At 35.0% G+C, this 11919-nt stretch overlaps 3 protein-coding genes and 1 pseudogene across 26 annotated transcripts in view; 3 read left to right on the top strand and 1 right to left on the bottom strand.

Moving 5' to 3' along the window:
* The window catches only part of LOC127681600 (oocyte zinc finger protein XlCOF6-like), a 1434619-nt gene that overhangs the window by 842984 nt on the left and 579716 nt on the right, over positions 1–11919 (bottom strand). The window lies entirely within an intron of this gene.
* The window catches only part of LOC127681615 (oocyte zinc finger protein XlCOF6-like), a 988257-nt gene that overhangs the window by 455160 nt on the left and 521178 nt on the right, over positions 1–11919 (top strand). The window lies entirely within an intron of this gene.
* Positions 1–11919, top strand: part of LOC127681617 (oocyte zinc finger protein XlCOF6-like) — a 1149846-nt gene that overhangs the window by 709604 nt on the left and 428323 nt on the right. The window lies entirely within an intron of this gene.
* LOC127679735 (zinc finger protein 665-like) overlaps positions 1–11919 on the top strand; it is a 350610-nt pseudogene that overhangs the window by 313996 nt on the left and 24695 nt on the right.

The following is an 11919-nucleotide window of genomic DNA, read 5'->3' as shown; positions in this document are numbered from 1 at the left end:
GTGCTTAAAGTGCCCCTTGCTCTTCAGAAGACCAGAGTTCAAACCCCAGCATTACTCTGTGTACCTCCAGGCTCCCTGTAACTCCTGCCCTAGTGTATCTGAAGTGGACTGTGTGCCTAGCCTCCATAGGCACATACATGTATGGACCCACAGAGATTACACATATACACACAAAATTTTAAAACTTAACATTTTACATATTAACTATTAGTTAGTATTGCAATTGCTGTAAGTTACTGCCAATTCAGAGAGTCCTAAGTAACAAGCCATCAGTGGAGAAAAAGGCAAGGCTCTAAAAACAGGAGGGAGTGGGTGTATGGAAACACATACTGTCATGTGCCAGTCACATGGAATTATCAATTTATTAAAACCATGGGTTCTCACCCAAATCCTGCCTCAGAACATACATGAAACACAAGGATAGGCTGAAAGAATTAATAACAAGAGAAGAGACAGAGAATGAAGAGATGGTAACTGGGCAAGCATTTCATATGCAAAGGCCACTCACTTGAAAGTGCAAGCAATAGGGGATTTAGATGTCACACATCTAAATTATAGTTGATTATTGTTGCAAATAGTAATATTGGCAACAGCAAAGAAAACAGAAAATGTGATTACTCTATCAGGATTTTTCTTGATAAATATTCAAATAAACATAATGTGCATAAAAAGAGGATAATCCATAGTTCAAGTGATAGAAAATATACTGACAGGAATTCATACACAACAGAATTTCGAGAGGCATAGAAAAAATATCCTCTCATAAATTTATAAAATGTAGAACTCATTTGATGAAAGCATCAAGGGGGTAAAAAACCATGGGCATAGGAATGCATAAATTTTCAGGGAATAATCAGGACATTTTTTCAAAGCATGACACTTTATGATTCGTGTCTGTGACATAGAGGCTGAGTATTGTCATTTCTATGAGGAACAGAACATAAATTCCTGCTCCAGTGATAGATGCTGGGCTTTAGGTTCAATAATAAATTCATGAAATGGTGTCTAGCCTGGAATTATTTTGTGTAGGTGTATAATGGGAAAAGTACATCTTCCATTTTATGGATACTGAACAAGAGCTCATTCAAGAATGCAAAGAATAAACCATGGTTTTGCATACTTTCTCAATGAAGTCATCATGAACACTAGGGCTTCTACTTTAAAACTTGGAACTGATATTTATTCAAATACATACCTGATTCAGAATACACACAAATCCACACTTTTGAGCCTTCCAGTCAAAGTTTATTGTCATTTGATTCATCATAAATATTTTAAAGCAGTTAAACTAAAGAGCAATGTGTAGTGTTCAGATACAGGGACTCTGGAATACTACAAGACCATGGCATTCTGGCTTAGCATTCAAAGCAACTGGACTGTTATTTCTTTGTGCATATTTCTATGTTCATTTGCTTTTGGATCCAGGTAAAGTCACCTTTGTATGTGACTATAACACACTCTCTTTCTGTATTATGCACATCTCTCTGTGCAAGATCATTGTGGGATTTTATAAAGAAATTTGTGAATTCAGTACTCCATCTGTTGACTCATCAGACAGTATTAGAAGGAAACTGAAGGACTGGATTTCCACACTTGATTTTTGCCTGTCTTGGTGTTATGACATAGAAAGTTTATGTATTCACTTGTTCCTAGGAAATCATTTTTCTTATCAATTCTCATTAATTTTACATGACTTTTTATGACACTTGATCATCTGATTTTTTCCCAGTGACAATCTAAACTACTGAGTCAGGGGTGTAGAAAGAAACCATACATATAATGGTTGCATGCCAAGAGAAATATTTGGCATGAGAAAAATGTAAGGTCAATGTAATACATAAAAAGTGCTGAATTGTTGCTGATACTGTGGTCATGATAATTTTCACAAGGGTTGTCAAAGATTGACCATCATAAAACATATTTCTAATGGTCCTGGGACCTGATATACCACTCCTGTTATGATTCTGCATGTGGGTCTGTAACATGTAGATGCATCATCATACAAATTCCTTGAATTATAAGAAACATTTACCACATCATTAAAAAAGTGGAGAAAAAACTGGCTTAAAGTTGTTACATAAGTAAATTATAATTAAAGACATCTCTGGCTTTCAATTATAATATTCCAGTGCATTCATATGGATGTCAAGGGATCCAGATCAATACATACAAAGGTGTGCATGGGAGTTAGAAAACAGGACTATATTGAAAGGAGAGGTAAGTTGGAAATATAAGTTTTATCTCATGAAAAATTGAAAGCCTTCTTAGATGATGATAAAATTGTAACTAAATCTGACAACATTTTCTTTTGCAAAAGGCATATTTGGCAGATAGAATCTTTGTACTCCAAGACAATAGACACACAAGGAAAATATGTATATACTGTATCTACCTGGTAGAATGAAGTGGAGTCTTATAAAAGAGTCTGATTCAATTGGAGGCATCAGTCAAGGTAGCCACTTGCCATTTGTCCTTGACTCTAGATGCAGGAATTTAAGTTCTCAGAAATAGCTCTGAGTAATCGTGTTTACAGCACGTATGTATGTGCTTTCCATTTGTGCTCGGTGCTGGCTGATGTTAGAGAGAGCCCTCGGATTATAAATATATTCCTTTCCACACGAAATTTGTCACTCCATGCTCTCATGTCTGAAGAAACGTTGACAAGATTCCTTGTATACGTTTTCTTTTAATGCATTTATGTCATCTAGTTTTGTACATATGGAGTTGTCTTAATTTCATCTTTATATTTTTCAAACCCTGTGGTGAAATTTCAAGAAGTGTTACAATATTTGATAGTGGAAGAAAAACATCAAAATGAGTAATGAGTGCTTCTATGGTAAAAACTCCACAGGTCAGTCTGCTCTCCACATAACTTTGAAAAAATATCCTTTTATTATTCAAACCATTCAAAATTGTATTACCTCTCTGTGGTAATGCTATCTAAAGTGCTTATTTTCTATGATCTTCATTTTGTTCTGGGATGATAAAACTATAATGGTTAAGTCTTTCACATATCTAACACCATTAAGTTTTCATTGGATTTTCTTCTGTGAGGACCTATAATGAGAATCTATTATAAATGATTCTCAAAAGGCATATTGATGGCTAATTTATTCATTGGAAGGAGTTGTGTAATTTTATATTACTGTGGAAGGAAGGTCTCATTTCAGAGATGATCAGGGTTATAGACAAAAGCTTGTGAATGTGGATATATAAATATGTGGACACTGATGACACTGAGAAATATATGGAAGGGAACAATTTGTAGAAGGATAAAATTATATGGGATTCAATCCTAATAGTAAATATATTAGCTCTTTAGAGGCACAGATGATGGTAGGAATATGTGTCTTTCTTTTGCTATAACATTGATGTGTTTGTGAGCAGATTTAGATGTCAGTATTCTATTTTTGGCATTTTATGTCAAAAAAATGATCATGTATGTGTTTACACCTGAAATAGGTTTGTCTCAAGAGAGATACTTCCCAATGTAGTATTCTGTGGTAAATTCTCAATATAGAAGAAGTTCCCTTTTTCTTTTGGTGTGTAGGTTTGTTTCTGGATCTTCAATCCATTGTTCTACCTGCCTGTCTCTGTACAAATACCATGTAGTTTTTTTATCATTATTGTTTTGTAGTAGAGCTTGAAGTCAGGGATGGTGATTTCCCCCCTGAACTTCTCTTATTGTTGAGATTAGTTTTTGCTACCCTATTTTTTTCCATTCCAGATCAACTTGGGAATTGTTCTAACACTCTGAAGAATTAACTTGGAGTTTTGATGGGTATTGCATTGATTCTGAGGATTGATTTGGGTGAAATGGCCATTTTTCCTTATATAATCCTGTTGATCCATGAGCATAGGGAATCTTTCCATCTTCTGAGGTCTTATCTGTATTATTTCTTCAGAGACTTTAAGTTTTTGTCAAATAAATCTTATGCTTGCTTGATTAGAGCGACTATTGTGAAGTGTATTATTTTTCTAATTTCTTTCTCCACTTATTTATCCTTTGAATAGAGGAAGGCTACTGATTTGTGTGAGTCAATTTTATATCAAGCTAATTTGTCATTATTTACCAGCTTCATGGGTCCTCTGGTGAAATTTTGGGTCGGTTACATTTACTATCATACTGTCTGCAAATAGTGATATCTTGAATTCTACCTTCTACCAAAATGTGTATCCCTTTACCTCCTTACTCTGGCTTGAACTTGGAGTACTATGTTGAATAGATAGGGAGAGAGTGAGCAGCCTTGCCTAGTTGCTGATTTTAGTGGGATTGCTTCAAGTTTCTCTCCATTTACTTTGCTGTTGGCGATCGGTTTGCTATATTTTGCTTTTATTATGTTTTGTTGCTGGTCTTGAATTCCTGGTCTTTTGAATATTTATTCACATCAAGGGGTGTTGTATTTTGTTGAAGGCTTTTTTATCATCTAATGATATGATCACATTTTTCCTTTGAGTTTGTTGATATAGTGTATTTTGTTGATGGACATCTATATATTGAACCACCCCTTCATTCCTACGATGAAGCCTATTTGATCACAGTGAATAATTGTTGTGATGTGTTCTTGTATTTGGTTTGCTAGAATTTTATTGAGTATTTTTGCATGTATATCATTAAGGGCAATAGGTTTGAAGTTCTCTATCTTTGTTGGGTCCTTGTGTGATTTAGGTATCAGCGTAACTGTGTCTTCACAGAACAAATTTGGTAGTGTGTTCCTTCTGATTCTCTTTTGTGAAATAATTTGAAAATTATTGGTATTAGTTCTTCTTTGAAGGACTGAAAAAATTCTACACTAAAAACATCTGGTCTTTGGCTCTTTTTGGTTGGAAGGCTTTTAATTACTGCTTCTACTTCCTTAGGCCTAATGGGACTATTTAGATTGTTCTGAACCTGATCTAATTTTGGTGCCTGGTATCTATCTAGAAAGTTATTCATTTCATCTAGATTTTCCAGTTTTGTTAAGAATAAGCTTTTGTTGTACAATCTCATGATTTTTTTAATTCCTTCAATTTCTGTTGTTATGTCTCCCTTTTCATTTTCATTTGTATTTTTTTAGTTTGTTTATTTTTTTTTTTTACTTGGATGCTATCTCTGTGCCCTCTGGTTAGTCTGGCTAAAGGTTTATCCATATTGTTGATTTCTCAAAGAACCAGTTCCTGACTTTGTTGATTCTTTGTATAGTTCTCTTTGGTTCTTCTTGGTTGATTTCATCCCTGTGTTTGATTATTTCTTGCCTTCTATTCCTCTTGGGTGTGTTTGCTTCTTTTTATTCTAGAGCTTTCAGATATGTGGTTAAACTGGTAGTATATGATCTCTCCAGTTTCTTTATGGAGGCACTCAGAGTTGTGAGTTTTCCTCTTAGCAATGCTTTCCTCATGTCCTATAAGTTTTGATATGTTGTTCCTTCACTTTTGTTAAATTCTAAAAAGACTTTAATTTCTTTCTTTATTTTTCCCTGAATAATTTTTAATTGAGTCGAGAGTTGTTCAGCTTTCATGTGTATGTTGGCTTGCTGTTGTTTTCGTTTTTCTTGAAGACCAACCTTTGTCCATGGTGTTATGATAGGATGCTTTAGGATTTGTTTCAATCTTATATTATTTGAGGCTTGTTTTGTGACTAACTATATGGTCAGTTTTGGAGAAGGTACCATGAGGTGCTGAGAAGAATGTATTTTTTTTTTTATAGGATGAAATGTTCTATAGTAATTGGTTAAATACATTTGATGCATAACTTCTGTTTGTTTCACTGTGTCTCTCGTTTGTTTCCATGATCTGTCCATTGGCGAGAGTGGGGTGTTGAAGTCTCCTCCTATTATTGTTTGAGGTTTAGTGCACAGTTTCAGCTTTAGCAATGTTCCTTTTAGAATTCTGAGTGCCCTTGCACTTAGAGTATTCATGTTCAAAATTAAGAGTTAATCTTGGTAGATTTTTCCTTTGGTGAGTATGAAGTATTGTCCTTCCTCATCTTTTTGATAACTTTTGGTTGAAAGTAAATTTTATTTGATATTAGAATGGCTACTCCATCTTGTTTATTGGTACCATTTTAATGGAATTTTTTCCAATTTTATTTTCTTCTTTTCTTTAGATGGAAGAATGGTTCATCTATTCTATGTTTTCTCTTACCTGAGATCATGTGTTACATAGGGAAAAACTGGAGGGTTATGATGATATTTGTATTTTTTAAAAAATACTTTTTCTTTAAGTATGTAACTGTTCATCTGCATGTTTTTATTATTTTTCCATTTTTATTGAATATCACCTTCATTTACATTGCCATGGTAAAAGCTTTCCCAATTTCCCCCCTTCCCAAAGACCTCTAACCCCTCCTACCTCCCCCTGCCTCCACATATATGCCCCTGCACCTGACACACTCCCACCTCCCGGCCTCAGTTTCTCTTTGTTGGAGTCTCTGTTAAACCTTTACCTGATCAAGGACCATTCCTCCCACTGATACCCAACCAGGCCTTCCTCTGCCCCAGTTTTGACTGGAACATTGTGTGCCCCTTGGTTGATGGTTCAGTCCCTTGGAGTCTTGGGGTGACTGGGTGGCCAAAATCATTGTTCTTCACATGGGGCTGTAAGTCCCTTCAGCTCTTCTGGACCACCCTCCAGCTCTTCCATTTGGGACCCCATGTCCAGTCCAATAGTTGGTTGCTAACATCTGCCTCTGTATTTGTAAGTCTCTGGCAGGGCCCCTCTGGAGACAACCATTGCATGCTCCTTTTGGTATACACTTCTTTTTGTCCTTAGTAGTGACAAACTGATTTCCAGAATGGTTTTACCAGCCTGCAATCCTACCAACAATGGAGAAGTGTTCCTTTTTCCCCACATCCTCTCCAACATCTGTTGTCCCCTGAGTTTTTCATCTTAGCCATTCTGACTGGTATAAAGTGGAATTTCAATGTTGTTTTGATTTGCATTTCCCTCATAAGTAAGGATACTGAGCATTTCTTTAGGTGCTTTAAGACCATTCAAGTTTCCTCAGTTGACAATTCCCTGTTTACCCCTGTACCCCATTTTTAATAGGTTTGTTTGACTCTCTGGAGACTAACTTCTTGAGTTCTTTGTCTACATTGGATATTAGCCCTCTATTGGATGTAGGGTTAGTAAGGATCTTTTCCCAAGTTGTTGGTTGCTGTTTTGTCCTATTGACTGTGTCCTTTGCCTTATAGAAGCTTTGCAGTTTTATGAGGTACCATTTGTTGATTCTTGATCTTAGAGCATAAGCCATTGGTGTTCTGTTCAGGAACTTTTCCCCTGTGCCCATGTGTTCAAGATTCGTCCCCACTTTCTCCTCTATAAGGTTCAGTGTATCTAGTTTTATGTGCAGATTCTTGATCCTCTTGGACTTGAGCTTTTTCTTTAAGTATGTACATGTTCATCTGCATGTTTTTATATACACTGAATGATACATTATGCCCCTAGATTCCTGGGCTCAGCACCAAACACATGAGACTGAAGTCACAGCAAGTGCATTTACCTCTTAGACATTTTTTCCACCTTAGGTTTATATTTTTGATGCTTATTTGTAATATACATAATACATAACTTGTGTAGTTTTTCAAAAACAAAGGAAGAATTATAGGTAAAACGTATCTATGCAAGCTACCATTCTGATGCACAAATGAGGTCATGTTCCAAATAAAATAAAATTAAATTACATGATTTAAATTTTCAATAAAGTCAATCCCTTGAGGAATAATGTATTCCATATTTATGAAGCATTATCATTATTATCCTGCAATTTAAAACATGGCTTGATCAAAGAAAAGTATTTTTCTTCATCAAAATGCATTTTGCCATATGCCATTTCTTTAGAAATACATAACTCAGCATTCATTTGTGAAAGACCATATGGAATTTATAAAATTTTATTATGTGTATTGCTTGTGCCGGCTTTTATGTAATTTCAAATAATTTAATGCTCTATAATAGTGATTTTTCTACTTCTTGGTTGTGATATACTTCATAAAATAATTTCCCTAAGTATTTGATTCTATATGTCATTTGGAATGTCTAGTGTTTGTCCTGATGTTGCAGTCTGTCCATTAATTCTGCATTTTATATTTTATCTGTTTGTTATAGAAAGTTTGTAGCTTTTTACCTAGGCCTTAGAATATCACATAGATATGTTACAATATAGTCATGTGAGACCCAGTTTCACACGGGATTGAATTAGCATTCATATTTGAGGTAGTTAGACACTGTAGAATTGAAACTATATTTTTTCCTCATCATAACTTGAGCATCTGCTGTTTGACACTCTGATTCTCTTTGATGTCAATGCTAACTTTATAAAGGTACATTACTGTATCTAGACATCAAATGTATATGTTATATTCTGTAAATGTTTGCTGCTTTTAGGGTGATTATGTCATGCATTCTCAGATAGATATAAACACAAGGAAGTCTATGACTATTTTAGAAAGTATATTTTGTTACAGTTAACATCTTTTTGTATAATGTATGGTGGTTATATTTGCCTGAAATTATGCATATGTGCTATGTATTCTTTCTGCAAGTAGTGTTCAGCAGAAATCATTGGTGTTTAAAGAACTGGGTTTAAAAATCCATTGTGTACTACCATGAGGTTTCTAGGAATCAAATTTCATAATAGAGGACCTTAAAAGATTTTATACAATCCCAATTGCACACAAGAATTTTCTAAAGTAGTACTGGTAGTAATTCTTTCCTTTGCTGGTAAATTCTCAGAAAAAAAAAAACACAGAAAATTTATGAAGGTGAGAGCCTTCATAAATAAGAACATTACAGTACATCATTCTATAGATTGTCTATGGAAGAGCAGCAGTTCAAAATTTTAGACACATCTCTATCAAAGTTGAGAACACATTTGCCCTTCAATATTTCCCTTTCCTCATCTGTATCAGAAATTTTCTCCTACTCCTTGGGGCTTTTTAACATAGGAAAGCAAGTTTTTTGTGTAAGAATTAATATTAGGGAAGTTACAATTTACTGAACTGGGAATATCAGTGTTGATGTCACCATTCTTTTTTTTTTATTTCGTTGTGCCCTTATTACAGTTATAAATGATTTTTGTCATAATTGTAGTACAGGCAAACATTAGGAAATTTCATGTTTCTAGATATTTTTTGACCGAAAGACGTGGAGGATTCTTCAAGCACTACTCACTTTTTGTCCATTTTTCCATTTCCAGAATGACTTTGATAAAATTTGTTTAATGTCTGCACAAGCTTGTAAAATGTCTCATTGTCTTTCCATTGATATCTTCTGTTATATTTCTCAGGAAATATTTAATAATTTCCACTATTCTAATTTTAAAATTTATTTTTATTCTAATTCTGGATGCTTTTAAACACTGCTTTTCCCCTTAAATTACATATCCAGCACTGCTTTTTCTATTTTACAAAAATGGTTCATTCCCACTGAAACAAGTTGTTTATAATCTTATCATAAGAAAACCTGCATTTCAGTTGTGCACCGAATTTCAGTGAAAACATGAAGATTGGTAGAACATGCTTGTGTGGAGGAGGGCTAAATTGCTTGTTCCACTATGGTTAGGCTACAGGTGTTAATCGTCTAAGCTAGTACCTTTCAAACCTAAGAATGAAAAAAAAAGTTTTTAGGATGTTTTAGTAGTTATCATCAGCATTCAGTAAATAACTCTAACAAGAGAGTTAGAAAATCTGGAGACCATCAGTCTTTAAAGCCATAGACCACTGCTCTGTGTCTTTCAAACACTGCAGGCTGGAAGGCTCCCAGCCTCATTTCCAAATGACCAGACAAGACCTCTGGGCCACTATGTGTGGAGTGCACCATTTTATAGTCTCAGGTAGTGGGTCAGAATTTCCTAGGCTCATCTGATTCCTGTCCCTGTGAGACTCTGATTAAATATAAAGCATACAGAGACTTAATTTCTTTCACAAAATCACTGTGTAATTGGAGGCATCCATACATGTAAAAGAGAAAATGATGCAGCTTTAGGGTCCAGACTGTGGAAAGAGTTCTCTGTAATACTTATGTAGACTGTAGCAAGCCGTGAGCTCAATCTCTTGCATTGCATAAAACCCCATGTGACATCGTAAGATTATAAACCTAGCACTTAGGAAAGTGAGGCAGCAGGATCAGAAGAAGTTCATGATTGACCCCTGAGAGATCCTGAGACTGAAGTTGACCAGGGCTGCTTGAAAAATCCTATCAGAAGTAGGCAGGCATTGTGTTGTCCATCCTCATTCAGCTCTGGGGAGGTAGAGTAAATTGCTGTGAGTTCAAGTTCAACCTGATATCAATAGAGAGTTCCAGATCACATAAGAAACCAGAGTGAGAATCTGTCTCTAAATATATAAAGAAATAAATACATAAACCAGGTTATATCACATATCTTCAACCTCAATTCTGAAGCACTAAAGGGAGGTTGTGCTTAGACTTCTATGTAGTCCAGACCTGCCTTAAGTTTACAGATATCCAGTCACCTCTGATTCCATACTTATTTATAGGTGTGGATGACTATGCCTAGCTTAATCTTCCCAGTGACTTATTTCCTCTCTTACCTCGTTAACTCAGAGGATGCTGAACACCCAATTATAGGTGTCCCCAATCCCACAAGGAGAACCTGGAAAGCCAATCCAATCTCAGTCCTGAAAAAACACTCCAGAGTTTCATCTACCCTAAAGGAGTATGCCTTGCTGTGCTAGGTAGTACACAGAAGAAAATGGATTTCTAGGTTTCACCTCTTCTCTCCACTATGAGAAACATTGTAAATGTGATGCAGGCTCTAGTATTGCTTTTACCACATCCTTCCAGTCTTGGGGGATTATAGTATTATTAATAGCCCAAAAAGTAAGGATTTGTTTTTAAAAATGGCAAATGCATTCCAAAATTACTGACACTTTCCTTAAATTTTGTCTGGTCTAACACATCCATGGACTGCCATTTTAATTACTGATAACCTGTTGATGATCATAGTCTAGATGTTTTTGTTTTGTACTAACCTGACATTTGTAAGTTTGATTTCTAATAACCTTTGATTGGCTTCCTTTATCTTTTGTGTCTACCTAAGTATTTTTCTTAATTCAAATTTTAAATTCCTCCCTTAAGGTCTGTGTCTGTGCTTCTTATCTCTCCTTTCGTCCCTTCTCCTCATTCTGAGTTTCTGTATTCTTTGTTCAAGGTTCAGCAACCACATTTTAAATTTTTCTTAATATTGTAAATCTGATATTCTGCTGTCTGTTTCATTTTGATTGATTAATTTTAAAAGGTTATTCTCTAAGTCGTGCGTCCAATCCTCATTATTTTCTTTTTGCTTCTTAGTTTGATCTGTGAATTACTGTATCTTTTGTTCTGTTCTGTTTCTTATTCTGAACTATAATATCCTGAGTCTTCAATTCTAGTGTTTCCTCTAGGCCATGTTAAGAAGTCTTAACTTTCTCTATTTTTTATACTGCTCTATAAATTCCTGTATCTTCTGTTCTAGGCCTTGCTTCCATAATTTTAGGTCCTTTATATATTGTAGTATTTTACTGAAGCATCTACCTCAGTTTGATTTACTAGTTTTAGTAAATGAACCTCTAGTTTGGTCTAGAGTTGCTCAGTCTCATCTATGAACTTCTCTAGTTCTTCCTCTAATTTCTTTTCTAAGGCACATAATTTTTATATAGGGTCCTGTTTTTTGAGAATACATAGTAAACCAAGAGGTTATTGCAGTAGCACTAAATAGCAAGATATGTATTTCCTTTAAATCCATCACTGTCGAACCTTTCAAAATATCATTCCATAAACCCCAAAAGATATTTATTGTACTTATTGTATTTGTGTTTCATACACACACACACACACACACACACACACACACACACACACACACACACGTATGTATGTACCTTTGTCTCCCTCTACTGTTCGAGTCAGGACACTGCATTCCTCTTTTTTTATTTTATTTTA

Source organism: Apodemus sylvaticus, chromosome 3 (genome assembly GCF_947179515.1).
Source record: "Apodemus sylvaticus chromosome 3, mApoSyl1.1, whole genome shotgun sequence".
Lineage (NCBI taxonomy): Eukaryota > Metazoa > Chordata > Mammalia > Rodentia > Muridae > Apodemus > Apodemus sylvaticus.
The sequence above is the reverse complement of the archived record's forward strand: the minus strand, read 5'-3'. Positions and strand labels throughout refer to the sequence as shown.